The 12,127-nt window shown below is 36.6% G+C and overlaps 1 protein-coding gene across 1 annotated transcript in view; it reads left to right on the top strand.

The window, feature by feature from the left end:
• The first annotated feature begins 2,327 nt into the window (after nt 1-2,327).
• The window catches only part of LOC139133075 (somatostatin receptor type 2-like), a 28,808-nt gene continuing 19,008 nt past the window's right edge, over nt 2,328-12,127 (top strand). Inside the window, exon 1 of the mRNA XM_070699478.1 lies at nt 2,328-2,436. The gene's annotated coding sequence lies outside the window, so the exon portion shown is untranslated. The remainder of the gene's footprint in view (nt 2,437-12,127) is intronic.

The raw sequence follows: 12,127 nt of genomic DNA, 5'->3' as shown, positions 1-12,127 counted from the left end.
TGCCCCAGCGACCGAATTCTCTGAAGCATCACCGCTTCAACGAATAAAGAGTCACATGTCTATTAATGCCAGTGTTATTTCACGTTCCCCTCGTTTGGCTTTCTAGGTAAAATAATGATATTTGTTACTCTGTCAACTTTTCTTCTACATCTATAAAGTCATTGTGTTGAAACATTTGGGAGCTATCGCCTTCTAAACATTTGGAACAGCTCTTATTCCCATCGTATTGAATGGTGAAATTTTCCTCGCGGATTAAATGTTGAAAGACTCGTGAGGTAAATACGGTGTACACAGTATAATGATACAGCCTGGGGGTCAAAGGTCGGTGAAAGAGTGAAATTTGACATAGATGGCAGAGGCATGCTGGTTGAGAGATTATCCCTGCACTACTTCGAAATTTGTTTTGTAATTTCCCTCATCCCAACGGATCCACAGTAATTGTTGTTAAGGCGTGTTTTCTGTGTCATATAAGTGGCATTCTCGCTGGAGAGACGGTATGCCTTGCTGCTCAGTATCCATTCTTAAGGCTATTTACCATTTTTTGTACAATCTACTCTGACTGAAAATGACAAAATTTGGTAAAACATTGAACCGGGTATTTTCACTCAGGAATCTTAGCTTGTCGAAGCAAGCGTGTTATATGAATCAGGGTGCTGGTGCTATGGCAACATAACGTGACCGAAAGGAGGACTCAGAGAACGATGTAGTTGGTAAAACGCTAGAGTCTTGTAAAAATCGAAAATATGGAAAATGAGTAGACATGCTGAAGAACAAATTTTCATGACTACATATCCGAAACTTTCAGACAGGTCGCCTTGTTAAAAGACGTTGTGTTACTACTAGCAATCGCAATGATTTGAGAATGAGTACATGACAATAGCACGAAAGTATGTTTGTCAGTAACGTGAGATTGAAAATTATTTTGAAATTGTTACGCGCCGATCTTTTCCAATGCCGACGTGCATGTTTCGATACTTGCTAGATAAAAGTGAAAACAAGCCACCGTCGCCGTTTGAAATTAGATCAAAATTACAAATTCCACTGGAATATCCAGACGACAATCGCGCGCGCCACATGTACTGTAGTTGGCGATAGCACAGACAATTTTTTACGAAAGCGCAGTGAGAGTTCCAACGTTGAGAGTCGGTAAGTTTCAGTTGTTAGGAGGAGCGAGGCAAACTCGGCAAGCTAAAGCTCGACGTATAAGGCAATTTTGTTCCCGGTGTATAATCTTTTCCGAGAACATGATTATGACCGATAAGGCAGATAATTCAGAGCCTGCAAACGGTAATTGTATCACCTGGACCAGGTGGACCTATAACAAATATGCCAGGCAAAGACTTTAGTAACCATATATATATATATATATATATATATATATATATATATATATATATATATATATTATATATATATATATAATATAATATATATATATATATATATATATATATATATATATATATATATATATATATATATATATATATATATATAGAGAGAGAGAGAGAGAGAGAGAGAGAGAGAGAGAGAGAGAGAGAGAGAGAGAGAGAGAGAGAGAGAGAGAGAGAGAGAGAGAGAGAGAGAGAGAGAGAGAGTACGTCCCAACCATAAATGTGACATTGAAGTTCTGAGAAAAGTTTATTTCTGATGATTGATGATTCTGATGACTGATGATTGTAGATGCATGAAACGTATGTATGCTGTTCTTCGCTTGTTATTTGACTTCGTCCCTGCAAAAAATTTGTACAACCAATCAGAGAAGGTTATATAACTTTGTAGAGAAGCTGATTGGCTAACTAATCATCGCAGTCAGTGATGGTGTACCCTGTCCATCAGTGCCAGTACTAAAATCAAAGACAGCCTTTCTGCAACAGGGGGATACGCGGAACCCGAAAACACCAGATAAATTGTACGACTCACTGGGCAACGTTCATCTGACGGTCTTATTTATCGGGAAAAGAATGGATGTTTGCTGTAGAACCTGAACTGCAGGCGAGATACGCGAGGTTCGTAGGGTAAGTTAAAGGACAGAATACGCTAGCACAGCATTGGTGAAATTTCCGATGCTGTCCAGATCATACTGATCATCGATAGATGCTTGCAGTGTCCGCAATAACCTATACGGTTCATAACGGCACTAAAATCAAGACCGCAAGGAAACTTACATATTGTAGAACAGCCTTGCTAGGTATACATCCCCCTCAAAATTGTGGCCACTAATAAGACAACTGGCGGAGAGATATTATCTATTTATTTTGTCGCTAAGCAACGGTGACTCGATTGCTATAAAAACCTGCTGGTGCGTTGCAGAAACAGCTCTCACAGTTTGTGACATGCGCTGTACAGCAAGTAATCGGAGAGGCGACCACGTCAGGGCTTTTGAAGTCGTGCTTTAGAAGACAGAATACTTTTCTGCAGAAGGCCACTTTTGACGTGAGTATCATGCGATGTAAACTAACAAAAGAAGCAGTGCTAGCCGGATAAAACAAATCCCGGCAAAGAATTAGTCACTGTTATGACTGACAAGTTAGTGATTCCATTCTTTGAGTTTGAACACCTATAGTATTGAAGATGCATGTCTTTATCATATTCCTCAGACTGAGATTCATCATCAGAACTTCAATTCCACTGGACTGGTAAACCAAATGCATAAATCCTATCCTAACTTACACCAAACCAGATCCAAGCAACCGCAAAAACACTTGAATTTGAATTCTTGTCGAGGTTTCAACGCGGTTATGCGACGTATTTCTATTTATTTGACCACCGGTATGGCATTTTCAAATATTCAAATGTTCACATCAAACCTTATCTGCGCATTGGACATATTCTCCAGAGATCTAGACAAGATATCTGCAGAATGATGTTTTTGGAATCTTCTTCATTTTTGGATGCAAAATAAATTGTAGCGTAACATCCTTTTCCTGCAAACAACTCCGCAAATCTTTCATACAATTCCGAGTCGTGTTCTTAAATTCTGATTTCCAGCAATCAGTTCCATCATCAATACTACGATCGTGGTTGGTGTCCCATAAAGGGTCGGGTTGAAATACGTAGTGGAAAAAAGCCAAGGACTCGAATCGCTGTTCTTTGTAACAATTGGAACAAAACGAACCATTCAAAGCACGTAATGGCATCTCTATTTCTATTTCATTGATTTCTCACTGCCCGACTCTTTGTTTTACGTTTCTTTTTAAATAGAGTTACCTCTGTAATTGAAACCTAATATTGAACGCTCTATCAATTCATTAAACGTTGTCACTTGCAGCGTTAGTCATTAACTTTCTCAAGGTCGTAAATGTAATGTAATATGAATCAATGCCATCTAATTGCTTTCTAACTTAACGCTTTTGGAGAAACGTTTCAATTTGACTCCCATTTCTTTAATCAATTCACTAGTACAAAGGCAAAATTACTGTGCTCTAATAAACATTTATTATTGCTTTCATCATTATGATGACTATTGCTGTGTTCTAAAGTAACTGTTAATGTACGTGTTTCGCTAATTTTAAGATAATCGTCACTTTTCGGGTTATGTGAGTTAATTGTCGCGTAGCTTTTTTCAGGCTTTCTATAATATGAATGCCATAAGGTTATGATGGATACTCGCTCATTTACTTAAAATATTTTTATGATACACTATTCAATTATGGCATTAGAATCTCTTTATTGCGTTCTTGCAAGCATAAAAATGCGACAACGATAGCGTTGTCTCATCACTGCCCACTGCTTACCGTCGAAGAAACTCCTGCGAGAGGTCGTCGAGATAAACGGAGCATTGGGTCTCCGTCTTCAAAGACAACACGCGTTAATTTCTATATGTCTTGAAGTCGTATACTGCCAGGCTGAGAAAGCTAGCTTTACCGAGAGGTACAGCAGTCATCTTAGTTGTCGTAACATGGTGTGACTTAAAACGTAAAATAAAAGATAAAATATCGATAAAAGAAGCATTTTAATAGTTAATCTCAGAATAGGCCTCGAAGTGATAATGCGAGTTACAATCTTCAAATTTCATCTCAAAACACACGCGTAAAAGAACTCAGTCATTTAAATAAGTTACTGATGAAAACAGTCCGGTGAAGCAAATCGGAGTTTTTATGAGTGTCGCCGTCAATTAGATGATCATCTATTTTCTATGGAAATCAGCTTATAATTTAAAGACCCATTAGCTGTAACTTTGGTCATTTTTTAAATTTTGTTTGTATTGTGTATCATCTGCAGTTTCTGGTTTGAATCCCTGAACCATGGAGAAATTCCTAATATCTAGCTCATAAATATACCCTATATGAGTATAATCCGCATTGATATTGTTTAAACTTTGTATTCAGGTCCGGACTAGAAAACATTTATCGACAATAACAATGGTCGTTTCACGTAAACAGGCTGCGTCGGCAAGCAGGATAGCGGGCATTGGTCATGATGATCAGATTATAGTAAAATTCTGTGGATGATACATTGAAACAGAGTAGTGAAAAATTTGTCAAAAGTTACAGCAAATGTCCCTTTACATTGCGTTTACTATTGCATCTAATGTTAAGTTGTGTCAATGACCCCTAGGTGCATTAATCAAAGTTTAACACGATTGGAACTAATTTGGGATAATTGGGATATCGTATTAATGTTTGTTTAATCAGCAAATGTAAGGTCATCTAATTTTCTTTTTATTCAATACATTTGTGTTTATTGGTAAGCTTAATTTGTGATATTGCAACTTTAAACTATAGGACAGCTAACAATTTCGACAAATTTGAAGTATTAAAAGATCCAATTCTCCCAAATCAGTTCCAATCGTGTTCTTTGTGTTCGATAGTCTGAAAGTGTTGAAACGATGAGTTACCCTGTAACAGTTTCACGAGTTCTGCGGTATGTTTCGTCATTTGCGGGTTGTCATCGCTATAATGAGTCAGCATTTCGTTCAAATACCTGTTACAATAATGAGAATTGTCTACCAGCTTGGAGTCTCAGCTTTGCGGCATAGTATCTATCCCTCTTGCAACATTCAGCTTTTTCGGTAAATTTAGTCAGATCTCTTAACGATCGCAATTATTGCTGAACGGTTATTAGACTATAGGCGAGTTGCGCACCCCTCTATACATGTAATTCCATGCTCTGTATTGTACAAAACCACCCACAACTTAAGTATGCGATACTTATTCGAAACGTTGTTGGCACCTATGCCACCCTTGAGTTCACGACATTAGCCAAAGCCTAAAAGAAAATGTGAGCTGAAACGGAGTATCCGAGATCATATATTTCATTCTCCTTTATAAAACGCAGACGACAATTTATTTTAAACGAAAGGGCGTTCGAATGTAGAGAAGTAACTGGCGACAATAGAAATGGTATTTCATTAAACATGTGGCACATTTTACCAACGGAGCAGCAAATAGAAATTTATCGTGTTACCACCTGGGAATAGCAAATTTTAGAGAGAAGTATTTGTATCCCCACGAGCCATTCTCATGCAAGGTCTCTGTGCAAATTACTGGAGCTGTAACAGGTCCAAAAGTATACGAAAGCAAAATCGCGGTTAGAGTCCCCTTAAATAGTTTTGGTTTCGAAAGAAATAATAACACATAAATGTGGAGAGCTAAACTATTTGCCCAGCTGCAAGTTATTATTGCACCTTGTGTGTATTAAAAGCTCGCACAGTGTGATTTTTTTCCGGTCTTTAAATTTGATACATTTGACAGATCTGAATTGCCGTACTTATCCGAAATTTGCAGGTTGCTTTCATGGGGAGTGCAGAACTCGATGCGCAAGTGCAGAGAGGTAAAAACATTATGTATGTTCTTTCGTTACAAAGCAAGGGTGCTCCTATTCAAATTACACGCATTGACCATTGTAGCAAGGACGTAGCTGCCAATTCAACCGGTTTAACTGGCTCAAGTCAAGAGCGTTGGTTTACACCAGAAGTACTTTATTATTCCTGTGTATTTTTATTAATATATTTTAAGCGTGTCAACATACGCACGTCCCATAGCTTACATTTGTAGAAACTAATATAAATGGCAATTTGTTAAATTCTTTGTCAAAATATTTATAACTCGGCCTCAATAAATGTCCATTTTATGAAAACCAGAGAGTAAAATATTTTATAATTTGACATAAAATACAGGGTCAGGAACCTATATAAATAGCTGGGTGTCTGTAAAGAGATTGTCATATAAAGTTTAGTACCCTAAGATACACGTAGATTGTTCAATCTTCTCTAGCAATACGAAAGATGTGTACCATGTTCGAAAATCATGAGAACTATAATAGGATACATATTGATTGACAAAGTTTAATCCTCTGCTTGCTACGAATACCAACAATCTTTACGATGTACGAAAATAGAAAAATAGTCTACTTATGAAGACTTCAGTTTCATTTTCATATCGAGTTAGACGCTAGACGGGAGAGTAGAAGAGTGCGTCATAGAACGCGCGTTCGATCGTTTGTTGAGGTGATAACGTACGGTAGCAACTCACGCGATCACCGTGAAATCGTTCACTGGCGCAGAACAGTCCTGAAAGCAAAACGTCCATCTGTTATAGACGTTTAACATGTAACGTGTATGATTAGAAATAGAATATTGCTCGCAAAGGAAATGTTTAGTTTTTTACACAGGTGAATTGAACGTGTTCCGAGGAATAGTAAGCTTATGTTTAGGTTTCTAATGTTTCATAACGTGTTCAACATCGACATATCCAGACTACATAACAGACTCTATGTGGTACATAAGGTAGCGTTGCACTTAAAGGGAAGGGGTAATCGGAACTGCGCGTGTGCGACTTTCTTGTTTACAAACAATGTATTTCATGCATGATATCTAGATGCATCACGTCAACATAGCTGCAACATTTAAATTTTACAATATTCATTGTTAACAAACATGTTTTAACTTTCATCAATCGTCAACGTAGCCTGTGGATACAGTGTTTACATCGGTCGTAGGGGTCCCTGGCAACCTTTGAGCAGAGTTCCGACGACACTCTCCCTTTAACCAACACACTTTTTTCAAAGCAATCTTCCTTGCCAAATATGACATGAAAACCCCCTCATACTGGGTATTTGCAAGAAGCAGAGAATCTCAAGTTTAGTACGGTAGCAATATAGTTTACTCAAAGGATGAAGGATGTATATTTTGAGTAGGAAACCTCAATTTTTGTATTAATGATGAAAATTAGTTCTAGTCAAAAACTTGATACTATCTTTTGAAATTTGATTTTACATTTGAAACTACAGTGTATGTTGAAAAACAACAATTTTGTTTTGAATTATCTATTATCATTCTTTCATGGCAGGGTTGAAAGATTGAAATGATGATAAGCAAAATTGGAATGACTCTTATTCAAAATGTAAGAACTTCATTGACAAACAAAATTGCCTTTTTATTGTATGTAAGTCTAAAGAACGTAATGTAAAACTTTCACAAAATATAACCCAGCCAGAGTGGAGTTAAATTGTTTTGAAACGCTAAAAAGGGGAGGGGGCAAGACTGAAGTGGGTGATTTGCATATGCAAGAACTTACACTTCTTTCTCATGCACTTTACGATTGCGTGCTAAAAGGTGAACCCCAAAACCATTTTAATCTTGGGTTAACATATTGGTTAAAATTGAATTATTCTTTGCAAAAAGTGATTTTAGCAAAGTAGGCTGTGTTATATGCAACGCCACGATAAATCCAAATGCAAATATATTCTAAGTAAAGGGAAAACAAATTAAATCAGTTGGATTGCTATTTTATACACCTTTTTGTCGTCATCTCTTATGCTTATCTGCAGGAATAATGGCTGAATGCGCTCCGAGGACAGATATATAGACTCTCAAAATAATTTCACTCTTTTGCCGGTCTGTATTTTGTTGGAACTCAATTTGAAACCTGTTGAGAAAAATGTTGTTTTTATCATCGTGCCGTGTGAAAATGTTAGATTCAGTTCTTCATGCTGTGAATACAGAGAATGGTATCATGCTGTGTTTAAAATATCGGCAGATTTGCAGTGTTTCGCTTCTACAATCCAAACATTTTCGAGATGGGCCATAATTGTTGCTTGTTTACCGACCAGAATATGCCGAGCAACTACAGTAACAATTGGCCCATCGATAGATGTCCTGTAGGTAAGCTGTCCTATAGGCTTTGGAGGAAAAAACTTTCACAATCTTTACATTGCAACATTGAAGCAGTCGGTTGTAAATTGTTTACTTTTTTACAACAAATATCCCAAAAGCCTCTTCGATGCTGTATCTGTGCTCAGTTGTTCTGACCGTATTCGTTATCTGTCTGTATCACCACAGTAAATACAAAGTTTTTGAGATAATTTTATTGTTGCAAAAACAGACATTTATCCTTTCTCTGACGTAATATTTTTACTTAAAGGGACATAAGCCGCAACTTGTGGCAAGTTTTCCAGTATTCTGCTTCTGTGTATATCAACTACCGTGTCTGACCCTAACCGGTTGTTATGCTGAAATTTCGAGTATTCTTTTTGTCAACACAGCTCGTATGTGTGTAGTGATCATTGTTTATTGTTTACAAATGAATTCTAGTCCGGACTTGAATACAATTTTCAACAATAATTATGTAGATTATATTCATGTAGGTTGTGTTGATATGCTAAATACTTGGCATTAAATTACAATTTAGGGATACAATGCAGAAAGTGTAGGGAAACCACAAAACAAAAGTTTTGAAATGATAGCCAAAAGATACAGCTTATGGGGAATCTACTGATCTAATTTCTTTCATATTTGGTATAAGTATTCCAACGGCCTGGGGGTTTCTTAAAAGCTTAAAGGGTATGGCTATCGTACGGTTTATGCAAGTTTCCATGGTAATTGGAATTTTTTAAAAAAAACGACACGCTAACCATAAAATATCACACATATACGCTATGTGTCGGTTTATTTTCAGTTTATTGCCATGGGTAATTGCATTATTTTGCAAGACTGAAGGTTGGGGCCTTGCACATTTGCGGGGGTATGCACTTTTGCGTCAGCGATACGACGATGGGAGAACTGCCCTTTAGAAAGTAGTGGGTTCATGGAAAACCATCCACGCGTATACAGTGGGAAATTTTCTTCATGTCGTCCACCATATTCCAATTATATACCTCACGAGAATGCTAAACTCAGGAAAACGTATATCCACATCTTTCAAATAATATCGAGATAGATATGATGCTAGTTACACTTGAATCAAAATATGATCAGCACGATGGCTCTAAACGTCATCTCTGTGATACGAGTCGGAAAAGAGAAATCGGAGAAATCAACGGTTCATTTGTTCCCTAATGGACCAATGAAAACACAGCGAGATAAATTTTTGTACTTTTACAACGGTGGATAACATTTTCAAAATCGGGACCCCGAGTGACGAGATTTTTGTAAAAATCTCCGTAATCACCTGCACGTAAATTAACGACGATTTAATACTCTGATGGAGCTTTCCGTTTACACGGCCAGGGAATTTTACAGTTTATTTGAAATTGCAACATATATCGGTGACTTCAAGCTTGACCGAGTCTGGCAACCGCCATGAAGACACGTTTCACTCCAGGGCTCACATACCCTTTACAGTAGTTGATATGTTACAGTACTTCATGAAGGTGTGTTCAATGTTATATCTTCTTGTGTTGTGCGACTTTGCATTATTGAAATACAATGTACATGGAAGATCACCCGAGTTTGACAGTTGCCTGTATGTAACGTTTATGTGTTTGTGCAGCACTTCCGTTTGTGTCTGACCGAAGTGTCAATCAACAAGTTTTTCCCCGTTACATACATGTTTTATAACTTTCCTAAGACACAAATATTTGAAATGAAAAGACTTCACATGAAACGGCTTAGTGAGTGAATCAATTTTATTCTACTCAACAGTTTATCCATGTTTTTCATCATAAAAAACCAAAACTAGATTGACATCTGTCTGCCCATGCGCAGTAGAGGAAGAATAGTCTGCAACTATTATGGTTGTTTTTCCATCCAGAATGTTTTCCTCATTTACTTCAGTCTCTGTTTAGATCTCACTAATTTGACACCTCTATCCAAACACTCAAATGAGTCGATCCTTTTCATCTACAATGTTATCTACACATGTTGTGTGTTCGTCTGCACAAAAAAATAAACGAACACGATCGGAACTAATTTGGATAATTGGATCTTCATATTTTTCAACTTTCTGAAAAGTGTTTGGTGCTCTTTAGCTGAATTTCGTAATATTACAAATTATTTATAAAGCAAGTGCATAACGCAAAAAAAGGAGATGAGCTTAAATTTGCAGATAAAATCGACATTAATTAACCATCCAATTGTTCCAAATTAGTTCCAATCGTGTTAACGTAACATATAGACAACTGTCCAACTTGGATGACCTACCCTGTGTGTAAGGCCTAGCCTGCTTTGAAGAATTGCTTTGTTTTGATTTCAGTATCGGACGGTCACAATAATTGTTCCGGTTTAAAGTAAAATTTCAGCAATAATTTTTCAGGATAATTTCAATGGTAACATGCTTGAAATGACACACTGCGTTTCCAGTCGGACAGTTCAGTAAAGAGCTTTTTTCTAGAATAGTATAAAACGTTTACATTTGTCAATAAACAAAAACACAGTCGATAAAAATTATATATTTCGGCGTGTGGAAGGTTTCTATACGACACGTTATATGATGCATAGACGATGAAACTCGTAAATGGACGTTCGCAGCAGGGAAGTGTTATAACTTTTCAATTTTAAAACGTCGTATCTTCTTAAATTCGTTACATCATTATTACAATCCACATATTGTCAACGGTGAATATTCTTTAATAAAGCTAGTCTTACTTAAGTATAATATGTATTATCTCCTTCCCATCAAACCAAAAATCATCTACAATATCAAGGAATAGTGAAATGGCTTAGACTAACCCGGCTTTCAGCTTCAATAAGCCTAAGGTCTACATCTGTCCTAGTTATTATTCTGTGTATTTTCTTACTCAGACAGCGAAATTTCTGGCGCCCATTAGGCCTAATGCTATATTTCTTACAAGTAATATTAGTCTAAATTCATCGATGCAACATACCGAATGATTGGTAACTATACAAATCTACGCTGATATCACAGCTGTCACAGCATTCGAGAAAATTCCAGACTTTACACAACGAACGGCAGCATGTATCTGCTCCATTAAATACAAAAAATATTAATTGTTTTCCTAGTTCACTGTTTATCAAAACAAGTGATATATTTGATAATCAAGATTGTGGTCCTTCTTCAGTAATGTAAGGCCGTCAGCCCATCATACTTCACCGATCGTCTACAGGACAAATGAACGATGAGAAAGATCAAGGCGTGAATTCCGTCTACATGTTCACATCCTTTGTCAATCGAATTGAATGAAATACATAGGCAGCTACACGTTGTTTGGTAGTTTCATCATCAGCGACCATTATTTGAATAACTCTTCTTTCAGAAGGTGGATTTAAATAATTTATATGAATGTATACTCCTTTCTCTGATTATCAAAAAAGGATAAATAAAAAGGAATTGGTATTCATCTTCAATTTCCTTCACATAACAAACAAAATCTTCGGTCTCTATCGATTCCATGTTTCAATCAACCTCAACCTGCAATTGAAGGGAACGAGATTCTAAACGAAACTTTGCAAGCATACAAGTGTGTGCGGTGATTTTTACAGAAAACAGATACTTTTCTGGAAACCTTGAATCGTCTGTACCATGACAACTTATCAAGGGAATAAACTTCACTGTATCATATATTGTATTTATGTACTCGAGATGACAGTATAGATTATTCCGTCAACGTAAAAATACGATATATATCATTGATCTTAGAATGGAATAGACAAAAAAATATCCCCAGAGATTATGAGAAATACATTCAATTCAATGTTATCATATGCTTACAATATATGAATCTAATTTATGAAGAATGTATTTTCGGCCTACATGACACCACTCATTGAAACACAATTGGAACTAATTTGGGATAATTGCAAATTTCTCAAAAGTGTTAGGTGCCATATAGCTGAATGTTGTAATATCGCAGATTACTCATAAAAACAAGTGTTTAATATAAAAAGAAAAGCTGATGTGATAACATTTGTAGATTAAATCGACATTACTTCACCATCCAATTATCC

Source organism: Ptychodera flava, chromosome 5, assembly GCF_041260155.1.
Source record: "Ptychodera flava strain L36383 chromosome 5, AS_Pfla_20210202, whole genome shotgun sequence".
Classification (NCBI taxonomy): Eukaryota; Metazoa; Hemichordata; class Enteropneusta; family Ptychoderidae; genus Ptychodera; species Ptychodera flava.
This window is presented reverse-complemented; position numbering and strand designations above follow the sequence as displayed.